We start from the raw sequence: 14,757 nt of genomic DNA on the forward strand, positions 1-14,757 counted from the left end.
TTTTTCCATCAAAATAAATTTTCTATCCCATTTTCCATGAATTTTTAAAAGTACCCTCATGTTAATTATAAAAAGCTAATGTAAGAAGCAGATGAATTTATCTTCACGGTTAATCCCTTTACACAGGAAGGGAAATCGACCTCAAATTTCTTAATCAGTAACTCTCTAAAGCTACTCCCCTGACAGAGTTAGGAATTTAGGGTAGAGTGAGGTGTTCTCTTTCTGGTGCAGCAGCTAAGATTTTCATCTTGCTGGAGTCTGCAAAGCACTCTCAAACTCAGCTGGAAAATATTGAAGTTCAGTTTCCCACCCTCATGAGCCTTATCAGATTTTAGTGCTGCAGAGAACAGCGAATGCTGCAGAGATGGGGAGAAATGGAAGGCCCCCTTTGGTGAAGGGAAAGAGCGATCACTGCTCGCTTTCTCATTTTTTCCCCTTTTTTGCTGATAGCAAAAAGAAACAGTTTAGTCATTTGTGAGCAATTATTGTCTCATAAGGGAAATATGCTATTTGATTTGCACTTAGTTCATGAACAAATGGATTTCTTCTTATCACCTATTGACTTCATTATTTAACCTCCATCATTTGTAGCTTTCACCTTTCCTTTTCTTGAGAAAAAGAATAGAAAAAGAAAGAAATACAACCTTTGGGCTCTTTTATATAAAAAATTTCATGGGTCCTTTAGGGTTGATCATGTTGAGGTTAAGACTGGTTAAAATGCCCTTATTCCGATTTGGTGTGCCTGGTTAGACTCCCAACTCCAGCTCCTGATTCCAGCTTTCTGGTAATGTGGATTCTAAGAGGCAGTAGTGATGGTTTAAGTAACTGGGTTCCCACCACCCATGTGGGAGAAATGAATTGTGTTCCCAACTGGAACCTTTGACCTGGCCCAGTCCATAGCTATTGTGGGCATTTGGGGAATAAACCAGTGCATGGGAGATACCTCTCTCTGTCTCTCTTTGTCTCTCTGTGTCTCAGCCCCCAAAATAAATAAATAAATAAATAAATGTGTGTGTATATATATATATTTTTAAAAAGTTAACTTTCAAGAGCTCCCTGTTATTTGCATGTCCCAGGAATTTAGCAAACAATAAATTAATTAATCCATACTTATAAGTTATTAGCAATTTCAAAGAAAGTGTTTCTTTTTGTAAAAAAAAGGGACCTATTCCTTCAGAATAATATAAAACTAGAGCCATTAAATCTTTTTAATTTTTAATTATTTCCTTATTTAGTAGCATTTAAGAATCAGATTTATACATACACATTTGAATTAGTTAATAAATCCTCAATTTAGGGGGAACTGGGTATATTAACATGCTAACAAAGGATAAAAGAAGCAGAGTTAATCAACTTCTGTTTTTCTTCCATTTTTTGTAAAATACACAATATTCTTAAAACCTAAAAGTTGTCATTAAGCATGATAATATGGAAATTAGTTTATTATAGGTTATGGTGTGAAGAGAAAGCAATAACCTATTTGGATGAATTCAAATGTTAATGCTTTAAGGATACTGAAGTAACTTTTTAAGTTCATTTCTATAACTTTTTAGCAATCACTAAAAATCTAGAGAATACAGAATGTGAGTGGATGTATGTTTAAAAAGGGAAAATGTCTGGTTAAATATTAAAGTGGATTTTCTCCCCAAAATGATTCACTAATATTTAGAAGCAAATGGATTAGTCACTGAAAGCCAATCTGACTTTCTTCTCTTCCCAGGACTGGGAACACAGTGGGTGGCAGTGTTTCCTTTTCTCTTCTCTACTCAGAACCTTAGTTGCAAATTTCCCTTTGGCTCTACCCAAGGACTTCCCAAAACCTTCTTTCCTCCCCTCAATAAACTTGGGGACACATGCTATTGCAAGGTTTCAACAAATTGTTGGAAAACACTAGCATATATTTGTGAATAACATGGAGAACAACAGTAGGATGAATGGTGTGGTGATAATGTTGTGATTATTTGAGCCATCATACCCCTCACTGCCTCAAAATGTAGGGAGATGTCAGCCATCAGCACAACTGAGTGAATTACAACTGTTGAAATTTCAGGCATCATGGAGGGAATGGGGAGATGTTTTCTCCAAGGGTCTTTTTGGCAACCTCTCAAATAATATCGAGTTGGCAATTTCTTGGTTATAGTTCCTAAGCATAGCATCCCTTGGGTAAATATTTTTAAAGCCACAAAATGAGCTTTGCAAAGAATGAGAAAAGCAAAACAAAGGACTGTTTCATATTTAAGATTTAGATCTCTGTTCTTGGACCTATGCCTAGTTCTATCAAAACAGTGATATCCATCCAACTAGTCCCATACAAACTATCCTATAGCAAACATCCATAGAATTGCTGATTTTCCAATAGAATAATTGAACAACCACTTTATTCGGATACTTCTTTTTTAAAGATCTTTAAAAAATCAAATGTACTTTGTTAAGTGTCACCTGAAAAACTTCTCATTTTTACCATGAGGTGAACAAGAGAATGTTTTTAAGTTGTAGTATTTTTTACAGGTGACAATTAATGCTGGGTAAAATACATAAATTGACAAAACTGGTATCAAATCAAATTTCTCGTCTCCATTTTTTATGTTACTTTCATTCACTTTTTTTTAAATGAAGACTTTTCTTAAAGAAAATTACTATTTATATTTTGTAATTTTTATCAGAAAATTTGACACTGTCATACAAAACTCTTTTTCACTTTAATATTCTGCTGGATTCATGGAAATCTTGCATCTATTCTCTGATGATTTGGAAGGGAGGAAAAGGGCAGCTTGATTCACTGTGTAGGGAGTTAGTGTGGTTGTATAGTTTTAATAAATCCTGCCATGTTGTGGTTTAGTTTTATTTGATTTTTGTGCTCACCCAAACTCTTGAGAATACACCAAGTTTCTTTCTGTCTCTCTAGTGCAGTGTTAGCTCTGTGCCTTGAATGGAAATTAAATGCAAATGCTTTCATTGCACTATCCCCTTGTTAATTTATCACATGTTTAAACACAGCAACATATTGGAGAACCTTGTTATTTCGTAATCTTCAGATTCTTTGCACAATGATATTAAGAACAGAATAATGAGTAAAGATAAGCCAATGGGAAGCACATGTCTACAGGGCAACTGGCAGCAGTCCCACAGCCATTAGTCTGTGGTATCTGGTGAAATTACTCGAGTCAGCTTGTACTCTGACTTCATGACGGAGCAAAAAAGGAAGAAAAATATCCTCAGAAGTCGATGAGGTGAGTAAAGCACTGCTTCTGAGTTTTAATTATGCTATAAAATAGTTTATTCACTCCTTAAAGGTGTACATTTTGATAAAGCTCCTGCTGGGTAGATTTTTAGTTAAAACTAACAACAAATTTTAATTTAAAAAAAATAGAGAATTCCAACATCCAGGAAAAGATGAAGTGAACAAAGTGTTTTGCATGGCATAGTGTAAACTCTTGCATCAGAGGTGTACCCAGTAGATGTTTGTGGGCTTGACTGATGGTGCATGAAGGGAATTAGATGATGTTCTATTGTTGTCTTCATATACTAGGAGTAGAAATGCTAATCATAGCCAGATGTTGGTGATCATCCAGGGGCTAAGTTCATGGGCAAAATATGCACTCAGTAATTATATACACATGAAAAGAGAGAAAGGGAAAAGGTGTGGTAGGTTCTTCCTAATCTCTCCTCTTTCTTAGCATACCTTTTTATCTCCATCCGGAGCCCTAACTCATCATATCTGGTTTCAAAACCTACCTTAGAATAAGCAAATACCATTCACTGTATATTAAAATAACAGTTCACAAATGGTTGCACCCAAATGTTCCTTAATATATACCATAGTTTTGGATTTCATCCAGTTCCCATATCTCAACAAATCACATTTCAGAAATAGCTGGTACTGTTATCAGTAGAATTATCTTTGCCTCAGCAGAATATTGATACACTTGATTGCACGTTAAGTAGCAGAGACATTTAAACTGGTGTTCGTTAATGCTAGCATTCTGCTTTTAAAAAATTTTACTTGCCTCTCTGTAATGTTGTCTTCCAAATAAATAAATGAATCTTAAAAAATTTTACTGATTTTTATTTATTGTAAAGGCAGAGTGTCATAGAGAAAGGATAGAGGGGTAAAGAGAGAGAGAGAAAGAGAGAGAAAGAGATCTTCTATCCACTGAATCACTCCTTAAAGGCCCACAACAGCCAGGGCTGGGCCAGGCTGAAATGAGGAGCACAGAACTCCTTTCAGATCTCCCACATTGGTGACAGGGACTCAAGTGTTTGAATCATCATTTGCTATCATGTGTTGCTTGATTGGAAGTAGGACTCAAGCTGAGAGCTCAGAACTCAGATAAGGAATATATGAGACCCATGTGGCACCTTAACTTCTGCACCAAATGCCCACCTTGTTGTTAATTTTTAAAAGTGCAGACCCTCTATGATGCCTATCTCTCATTCTTAAAACATTTGTACTAATATAATGAGAACAGATTTCATGTATTTCAAGGATACAAATCTGACATCATAACAATACTTGCCTCCCTCTTTCTTCCCCTTCCTTTCTTTTTTCTTTTAAAGTTTGCAGTAACATACTTTCAATGTACTTTACAATCACAGACTTAATACTTCATTAAATAATGTTAAACTAATAAAAAGTAGAAAGACCACTGTTCTGCAGGAACACAGCCAAGAGCTATAAATGATAATCAAATTTTAAGATGTCAATATAATTCTAAAGCATTCAATTTTTTTGTATTCTATATATCAGAACCACAAATCAGAGAAAACATATGTTTACCTTTTTGGGCTTGGCTTATTACAATAAGCAGAATGGTCTCCAGTTGTATCAATTTTGTTGCAAAAGACAGGGTTTCATTATTTTTTATGGCTGAGTAATATTCCATCATGTATAAATAGCCCATTTTCTTTGGCTGGTCATCAGTTGATGGACATCTAGGTTGATTCCATAACTTAGCTATTATGGACTGTGTTGCTATACACATGGGGATACAGATACATTTTTCATTTGCTGATTTCCTTTGGGTATATTCCTAGGAATGGGATGGCTGAGTCATATGGTAGATCTATTTTTAGATTTCTGAGGAATCTTGATACTGTCTTCCATAATGGTTGTACTTTTACATTCCTACCAATAGTGTATAATGGTACCCTTTTCTCCATATCCTTGCCAGCATTTGCTATTTTTTATTTTCAGAAGCTAACCCTCCTAATTGGGGTAAGGTAAAACCTGCTTTTGGGTTGTATTTGTATTCCTCTGATGGCTAGTGATCCTGAGAATTTTTCATGTATCTGTTGGCCATTATATTTCTTTTTTAAAAAAAGACTTATTTATGTATTTGAAAGTCAGAGTTACACAAAGAGAGAAAGAGAAGCAGAGAGAGAGGGAAAAGTCTTCTATCCATTGGTTCACTTCCTAGATGACCACAATGTCTAGAGCTGTGCCGATTCAAATGCAGGAGCCAGGAGCTTCCTCCAGGTCTTTCCACAGGGGTGCAGGGACCAAAGGACTTGGGCCATCTTCTACTACTTTCCCAGGCCATAGCAGAGAGCTGTATCTGAAGTGGAACAGCCAGGACTCAAACTGGCGCCCATATAGGATGCAAGCACTGCAGGTGGTGGCTTTACTTGCTATGCCACAGTACTGGCCCTGACTATTTTGTATTTCATACTTCGAAAAATACCTGCTCTCATCCTTTGCCCATTTCTTAAATAGATTATTTGTTTTGTTGCTGTTGTGTTCCTTGTACCTCTTATATATTCTGGATAATGATTATCAGATACAAAGTTTGCAAATATTTTCTCCTGTTTTCTGTTGCTTCTTTACTTTGTTGAGTGTTCCTTTGCTGTGCAGAATGTTCTTAACTTGATCTAATCCCATTTGACTACTTTGGCTGTCATTCCCTGTGCTTTGCCTATGCCAATGTCTTACAGACATTGAACAGGTGACAATATAGGATTCTGGTGCTACAAGTGGCAACTTTATCCACTACACCATAGCACTGGCCCCAAGGCTTAAGGTTTACTTTAAAGTATAGACCAACAAATGAAGCATAAACAATCCCTGAAGGCAGATTTGGCAATTTTTTTTTCATCAAAATTCTATTTCAGAAGTTTTGTTTTTGTTTACATAATCCACATAACCATATTATCCTCCTATTAAAGAGTTGCCTTCCCCAACCTCCTTTTCCCCCACTCTCTCTTCCTTCCTCCTTTCCTTCCTTTGATGGTCAAGACTGAGTGAAACAGCAGCATTTGGAGGGAAATCAAGAGTCCAAGTACAGACACAGACATGCCATGTTTGAAATGTTTATAAATCTCTATTTGATATCAAGATTGAGAATTATGTAAGATGGGAGCCCAGAGGAGGAGGTGAGGCTGTAGATATAAAATTGAAATTCAGCAATGAATTAATATGTTTATATCTATACAATTCAATAAAATCACTCAAAGAATGAGTGCATGGCTGCCCTGGTCAGGATTCTCCAGAGAGACATTTATAGATATATGAGAAGGGATTTATTAGGGAGTGGGCTTGTGTGATTTTGGTGGCTGAAAGTACCACAGTTAGGATATTTGCAGCGTGGAGAACTTGGGATGCCAGGAATCTAGCTCCGAAGGCGTCAGAACCAATACAGCTCATGGTGGAACTTTCCATTTGAGACTGAAAGTGTGAGAAGCCCGGGAGCGGGGCTGCTGGACTAGAGTCCAAAAGCTATACAGCCTGGACCTCTGGCATCCCAGGCAGGGCATTTCTGCTGTCCCAGCTCTTGGTAGGAGGACTAATTCTCTTTCTGTATAGTTCTCTAGCTCTTTTTCTCAATCTGTGTATTCTTTTTAGAAAAAAGATTTATTTATTTATTTATTTGAAAGACAGTTACAGAGAGAGAGAGAGAGAGAGAGAGAAGGAGAGACAGAGAGAGACATCTTCCATCTACCTGATCACTCCCCAGATGGCTTCAAAGGCAAAGGCCAGCCAGGCCAAAGGCCATGAACCAGGAGTTTCTTTCAGATCTCTCATGTGGGTGCAGAGGACCAAGCTCTTGGGCCATCTGCTGCTGCTTTCCCAAACCATTAACTGGCAGCTGGATTGGAAGTGTTAATAGCTGGCAATTGAACAAATATCCATATTGGATGCCGGCGATGCAGGTGGTAGCTTTACTTACTATGCCGTGTGTGTGTGTGTGTCTGTGTGTGTGTGTTGTTAGGGCCACCAGCCTACTAGAAGGTCCTACCACATTGAGGGAAGGACTTCTTCTCATCCACTCAGACTCATGGGCTATCCTCTGGAAATACCCTACCAGACATGCTCAAAGTAATGCTTTACTAGATTTCTAGGCATTCCCCCTTCTCACCTAAAATTAACTATCACAATGGCCAAGAACCACACTCAGGAAACTAACATTTAAAGGTCAGGAAGAGGGGCTAGTGCTGTGGCATAGAAGGTTAAGCTTCTGCTTGCAGCATCAGCATCCCATATTGGCAATGGTTCAAGTCCCAGCTGCTGCACTTCCAATCCAGCTCCCTTATAATGTGCCTGGGAAAGCAGCAGAGCATGGCCTTGGTCCTTGTGCCCTTATACCATGTGGGAAACCCAGATGAAGCCCCTGGCTCCTGGCTTTGGCCTGGCCCAACCCCAGCCATTGCAGCCATTTGGGAAGTGAGCCAGCAGATGGAAGATCTCTCTCTCTCCACTTCTCTCTCTTTCTGTCTTAAAAGTCAGGAAGAGGAGCTAGCACTGTGGCATAGCAGGTAAAGCCACCTGACCTGCAGTGCCAGCATCCCATATGGGTGCTGGTTCAAGTCCTGGCTGCTCCACTTCCGATCTAGCTCTCTGCTGTGGCCTGGGAAAGCAGTGAAAGATGGCCTAAGTCCTTGGGCCCCTGCACACACGTGGAAAGACCTGGAGGAAGCTCCTGGCTCTTGGCTCCTGGCTTCAGATCGGCACAGCTCTGGCCATTGCAGCTATCTTGGGAGTGAACCAGCGGATGGAAGGAAGATATCTCTCTCTCTCTCTCTCTCTCTCTCTCTGCCTATCCTTCTATCTCTGTGTAATTCTGACTTTTAAATATAAGTAAATAAATCTTTTTAAAATTTCAGGAAAATAAGAGGAAAAGTAATATTTCCATGTTGTTAATATAACTTTATTTTAAAAATTCACCCATCCTTGTTGGCCATTCATTTATTTTGAAATTGGTGTGGCACATGCTATCTCCTTTTAGAACTTAAAAAAAAAAAAACTTGCCATATGATGTCTAGAAGGAGTGTTTGAAATTGTTTGATTTAATACTGTGAAGGTGATCATATTAATCACAACTATTACTTTTGAAGTCAGCCTTGGTAATGGGTTTCCTTAGGCTGAGTCACTAAGGTACCTTTTAAATACCAGAACCAATAAGGTTTCAGTACATGTCAGGGGGAAAATCGAAAATGCATTTGGGAGGAAGACAGGAGTATCATGAGCTGGAAAGTGTCATCCAGGAGAAGTGAGGTAGGCAGAACATGAGTCAACAGAGGCAAGAGGATCAGGACAAGGCTTCTGCCATGAAGCTGTGGGTTGAAACCTGTTCAGAAACCAATCTCCTTAATGATTCCTGGAAACTTTTTGAAACTGTTATTGAAATAGTCAAACTGCATCAGATAAAACCTACCATCCATTTTTTTTCAATTTTAATACTTTTTTAGTTTTTTAATTGTATTTGCTTATTTATTTGAGAAAGAGGGAGAGGGAGGGACAGAAGGGAGAGGTTAAGAGAGAGAGAAAGAGAGAGAGGTCTTCCATCCACTAATTCATTCCATAAGTGTATCCAATGGTTTGGACAGGACCAGGACCAAATCCAGGTGATTGGCAAGAACCCAATTACTTGAAGTGTCACCTGCTGTCTCCCAGGGTATGCATAAAAAGAAGTTGGAATTGGTGGTATAGCTGGGACTTGAACCCAGGCACTGCAGTGTGGGAGACGGCATCTTGACCACTATCTTAACCACTAGGCTAACTAACCATCCCTTTTTCAGCTTTTCTAAATTTTTTAGATTTATGTTTTATAATATTTGAAAGGCAGAGGGAGAGAGAGAGAGAGAGTTCTTCTATCCACTGGTTTACTCTCAAAATGTCCACTATAGCCAGAGCTAAGCCAGGCCAAAGCTCAGAGCTCAGTGATTTTTCCTGGTCTCCCATGTAAGGTGTAGAGGCCCAAGCACTTGGGCCATCTTCTACTGCTTTCCCAGCTGCATCAGCAGGGAGCTGGGTTGGAAGTGGAGCAGCCAGGTTTTGAACCGGAGCCCATATGGAATGCCAGCATCACAGGCAGAAACTTATACCTGCTGTGCCACAAAGCTAACCCCAGCATTTCTAATTCTTTTTAAAAAAAATTTAAAGTGTATTTATTTATTTGAGAGTCAAAGTTACAGACAGAGAAAGGGAGAGAAAGAAAGGTCTTTCATCTGCTGGTTTACTCCACGGACAGCCATAACGGCTGGAGCTGGTGGATCCGAAGCCAGAATCCAGAAGTTTCTTCTGGGTCTCCCAGGTGAGTGCAGGGACCCATACACTTGAGCCATTTTCCACTGCTTCCCCAGGCTATCAGCAGGGAGCTGGATCAGAAGTGGAATAGCCAGGACTCAAACTGGCACCCAGATGGGATGCTGGTGCCATGGGCGTTTGCTTAACCTGCTGCACCTCAGCTGGCCCCCTGGCATTTCTAATTCTAGAATGTACATTTTCTCCCAAATAGTCTCACTTTCAATTTTAATGGCTAGAATCAACTCTATCACTTATAAGTATCATACTCAGATGCAGATTTAATTAAAATGACTGAGTGTCAACTTTCCACCAGGCAAGTTGGTCAGCTGCTCGTATATCAGCTCCTTTAGGGATTACATTGTCGTCTTAGAAAAGATAGAAGTTTGGGCTGGCAGGTAAAGATAAAAGTCTGTGGCATAGCAGGTAAAGCCACTGCCTGTAGTGCTGGCATCCCATATGGGCACCAGTTCGAGTCCCAGTTGCTCCACTTCCAATCCTGCTCTCTGCTATGGCCTGGGAAAGCAGTAGAAGATGGCCCAAGCCCTTGGGCCCCTGCACCCGCGTGGGAGACCCAGAAGAAGCTCCTGGATCCTGGCTCCGGATTGGTGCAGTTCCAGTTGTTGCAGCCAATTGGGGAGTGAACCAGTGGATGGAAGACCTCTCCCTCCCTCCCTTCCTCCGTCCCTCCCTCCCTCCCTCTCTCTCTCTTTCCCTCTGCCTCTCCTTCTCTGTGTAACTCTGACTTTCAAATAATATTTTATATAAATAGCTCATATTGCCAGTTTAAAACCATGTGTAAATTTCCTAAATTTGCTTAATAGTTTGTCTCATCTGGAATATTTGAAAATTTAGTCCTGTATGATTTAGATATGGTGTCAGGGGAGGTTTTTACAGTTAATTTTCTTCTTCCATGCAGAGAAGGACACATCTGACATAATAGAACAAGTCACATTGCCAGGGAAAGGATTAATGGCAAGCCAAAAACAAACAAATAAGAAACCAAATCATAAAATGAAAGATCTTTAGAAATGTGGCCAAACATTGTTATTGTGAAAGAGCCTGAGTCTGCATTAAACTAAGCCAAGTGGGTCTTTGGCTATATTATGCAGGTCATTATCTCCTCTCAATCCAAGTGTTACTTTTCTGGGTTATTTAGGTCTCTAAGATCCTCAAATGAAAGACTAGTGTAGAGAATTATTGTCAACATTTTAATAACCTAAAGAACATTTTCCTTATTTATAAGAGACAAAGTTATACCACCAAATACTTCGTTCTTTGCCTTTGGCTTAATTTTCCATTTTTGACTACTTGTCTGCTTGTGTGTTTATCTAGCCCAATTCTTTACCTTTCCAGTGAGATGATGGTTATTTCATCATAAACAAATATGTCTTCAGACCAAAACACATAAGTGAATTCATGGTTGCCCATGAAATATGCAGACTCGCCATCCTATTGCCCACTTGGAGTTGCCCTGGTCCTTAGGAGAGATGAGATGGAAAGGTAGAGTAGCCTAGCTTCCCCACACCCAGAGGCAGCCCCATCTCCCATTCCAAGATTCCTGGGTTCCCCTCCACTCAGCAGTACTGCTGTGTGCATTAGGTGAGTCAGTGTCATAGGCAACTGCCTGATTTGTTCTGTGACAAGGACCAGTAAGAGAGACAAAACTCCACTGAATCCAGAAACTCAGATTGGCACAAGCTTAAGTTAACTCTTATAGACATCATGTTCTTTCACTTCAAGGGAACATTCTTTGTCTCTGGGAAAACTTCTTTCAGAAGACTTCCAACACCAGTAGTTTCACAATTTTATAAGCTTCCTTAGGTGATTCTAACACTGGGATCAGCATTTTTTAAAGTTCCCCAGCTGATTCCAGTGTGCAGCAAAGGGTACCAACTGCTGCCATAGACCTCCCAAGTTCAAGCATATGATTTCAAGATATAGTCATCTCCTGGCAACAGCAGAGGATTGACTCCTGGGCAGCCCACAATAGTAAAATCTTCAGGTAGTCAAGTCCCTTACATAAAATGGTTTAGCATTTGCACATAACCCACACACACTTCTCTAGATGATCTTAATCCCTGATACAGTGTAAGTTGTATGTGAATAGTTGTGACACTGTGGTTTTTTATTATTATTATTATTATTTTGACAGGCAGAGTGGACAGTGAGAGAGAGAGAGAGAGAAAGAGAAAGGTCTTCCTTTGCCGTTGGTTCACCCTCTAATGGCCACTGCGGCCGGCGCACTGCACCAATCCAAAGCCAGGAGCCAGGTGTTTCTCCTGGTCTCCCATGCGGGTGTAGGGCCCAAGGACTTGGGCCATCCTCTGCTGCACTCCCGGGCCACAGCAGAGAGCTGGACTGGAAGAGGAGCAACTGGGACAGAATCCGGCGCCCCAACTGGGACTAGAACCCGGGGTGCCAGCGCCGCAGGCGGAGGATTAGCCTATTGAGCTGCGGCACCAGCCGGTGACACTGTGTTGTTTAGGAAATAATGGCAAGACAAGAAGCCAGCACATTTTCAGTACAGACACACATTTTAAAAATATTTTCAGTCTGCAGTTAGTGGAATCTGCAGGGGCAGAAACTGACATTCCAGGGACCCGATGGTAACTCTGTCTCTGATTATCATCTAATTCTTGCTTGGCAACTAAAATGACCTAGTGAATATAGGCAGGAAAATGTAGAACTCTGTTGGAGAGGATGATGGTGAGATGGTTCCCCATTTTTTAACTAACAAATGGGATGAACCAGTTAAAAAAACTAGATGATGGGACTAAGGAGGGACAGAGGATGTCATTCAGATGGCAAAATCTTCATAATGGCAAAATCTTTTCTTTGCAAGGTAGAGTTATGGACAGAGAGAGGGAGAGACAGGGAGAAAGGTCTTCCATATGCTGATTCACTCTCCAGATGGCTGCAAAGGCCAGAGCTGCACCGATCTGAAGCCAGGAACCAGGAGCCAGGAGCCAGGAGCTTCTTTTGGGTCTCCCATGTGGGTGCAGGGTCCCAAGCACTTGGGCCATCTCCTACAGCTTTCCCAGACCATAGCAGAGAACTGGATCAGAAGAGCAACAGCTGGGACATGAATCAGCACCATATGGGATGCCAGTGCCGTGGGCAGACTTAGCCCATTACACCACAGCTCAGTGTTGGTAATATGCTGCCATCTTATCTGTGGCACCATCTATGCCCTGGACACCATCTTAGGCTCTGGCTCCCGTCACCACTTTGCACAATAAGCTCCAGTCTTAAGCCCCATGGCCCAACCACAGGTGTCAGCTCCAGGATTCACTGCTCCTACTTCCCTGCCCCCTGCCCCAGCAAAAGTCTAACAGGACCTGCTTCCCACACATGCCCTCTTTCATCTTCACCTCTTCCCTCTGACTTGTCAGATTTCCCATCAATAAACCCTTTGCCTTACTCTGGTGTTTGGTGTGTGTTTTGGTGGCCTTACATTCAGGCCCCTCAGCCTGTCTTTATAAAAGAGGATCCTTCTCAAATTTTCCCAGTGTGACTGTCCTAAGCTTACAACTTCAGTTCTCTGTAGTAGATACCAGTCCTCTTGTTCATCTTACCATTGTGTTTTCCAATTTTGTCTTTCATAAAACATATTTCTTTGCAACTCAGCATTTTTGAACCATTAAACTAGACTTCAAGCAGATTTGTGTGTCAGAGATTTTAGTTTGAATCTAAGCTGTGTTCTCTTTTGAACTCAAACACATCTAGACAAGTTCATGGGCCCACTGGGGCTGGCTCACCAGGGCCATATTTCATAAGTTGGTGGTGGAGACTTTGAGAATTGCATACATTAATGCTGTTGATGGGGTGTGAGAGTTTCATGTGCAGTTACTATTCATGCCACTTCACCTTTCAAATAAATACACCTTTAAAAATAAGGCACGTGAAGTACTTGACATTGTGCAGTACTTGGCAGATAGTAAGTGCTCAATGAATGGGAGTTGTTACTACTGTTTCTATGATCAGGCATCACTTCAGAAATGTGGAGCAAAGGAAGAGGAAATTAACATGCCACATGCGAGATGAAAGGATGGCTTTAGAGAGCTCGGATGAGACAGCTGTTAGGGGCTTCATAAGCTAATTGAAGAGAGAAGGTTTGAGAGGAATTGAAAATCTTGCACTATATGTTGGATAGGGAGCTGAAAACACCTGTGTGATTTAATTTCCTATACACGAGAACTGTGACCTGACTCAGGGGTATGTCAGTTTCTTTATAAGCAATATGATAGAATGGTCTTTTCATGGGCTTTCTACTACCTCTGGATTTATTAGGATTGAGTATTATAATGTAAAATCTTTTATGTGAAATTTAGAATGGTTTATGAGCTTGGACTTTATCCTATAAATACTATGCAATCATATTGAGCTTTCTGGAATATTTTACAGAGTTGACTACTTCCTATGTTTTTAAATTGTCTCCTTGGAATTCTAAAAACCAGCTTCTCCTAGGTTTCCTCCTATTATTAAGATTTTTCTTAATGATTAAGAACATAAGTTTTTTACCCCCGCTTGTGTTTCCTCCATTTTAACCTCTTACCCATTTGTTTCTCCCAAGATTATATGAGTTCCTTGGTCTTTTCACATTTAAATGCTCTCTAGTATATCTGAAAACTATGACTTAGTTCATCATTTTTGATAGATGATTTCTAAATCTGTTTCTAGAGCCCAGACCCTTTTGTTCAGCTACTTGATCTAACCCAGCCATGGCAACATTAGCAATGAAGTCTTAGAAACAGAATTGCCGAGGCTGAGCTGCAGCCACTGAAACCAGTACAGGTGGGGGTCCAATCACAAGGTGCCCCTTGGCCTCAGTTTCAACACCAGGTCTAGGAAGAGCCATCTTGGCATGGGAAGTGTAGACCCTGGATCAGAAAGAAGAGTCAAATGATTTCTACCACTTGCCTAACCTTGGGAAAGTTACTTAAATCTAGAGACTTTGTTTCTTCAATCTTTAAGATGGGGTAATGTATACATTTTAAATAATTTCTTTACTGTTAGCCCAATCTGCATTCTAGCATGTACATATGTTCCTTGTTAGATATTATAAATTTTCTCTTGGAGTGTATTTTATTTAAAAGAGAGAGGGCTTAACATATACAATTATATGATGTTGAGTGGTATGTATCAAAGCAATATTTCATTTTCAAATATACCTTCCTTACTGGTTTAATCCAGCTTGCTAGAACATGTATTGTGCTGTTACCGTGGTAACCCAGCCT

General features: G+C 40.2%; 1 long non-coding RNA gene across 2 annotated transcripts in view; it reads left to right on the plus strand.

Moving 5' to 3' along the window:
* LOC138844402 (uncharacterized) overlaps positions 1–14,757 on the plus strand; it is a 162,710-nt gene that overhangs the window by 123,636 nt on the left and 24,317 nt on the right. Inside the window, exon 1 of one of the 2 annotated variants that reach the window (XR_011380182.2) lies at positions 3,063–3,230. The exons of the other annotated variant lie outside the window; for it this stretch is intronic. This is a non-coding gene — a long non-coding RNA (uncharacterized LOC138844402). Of the gene's footprint in view, positions 1–3,062; positions 3,231–14,757 lie in introns of those variants that run through there. 2 annotated transcript variants of the gene reach the window in all.

The sequence above is a fragment of the Oryctolagus cuniculus genome, chromosome 11 (genome assembly GCF_051225735.1).
Source record: "Oryctolagus cuniculus isolate XC-2025 breed Fujian yellow rabbit chromosome 11, ASM5122573v1, whole genome shotgun sequence".
NCBI classification, from domain to species: domain Eukaryota; kingdom Metazoa; phylum Chordata; class Mammalia; order Lagomorpha; family Leporidae; genus Oryctolagus; species Oryctolagus cuniculus.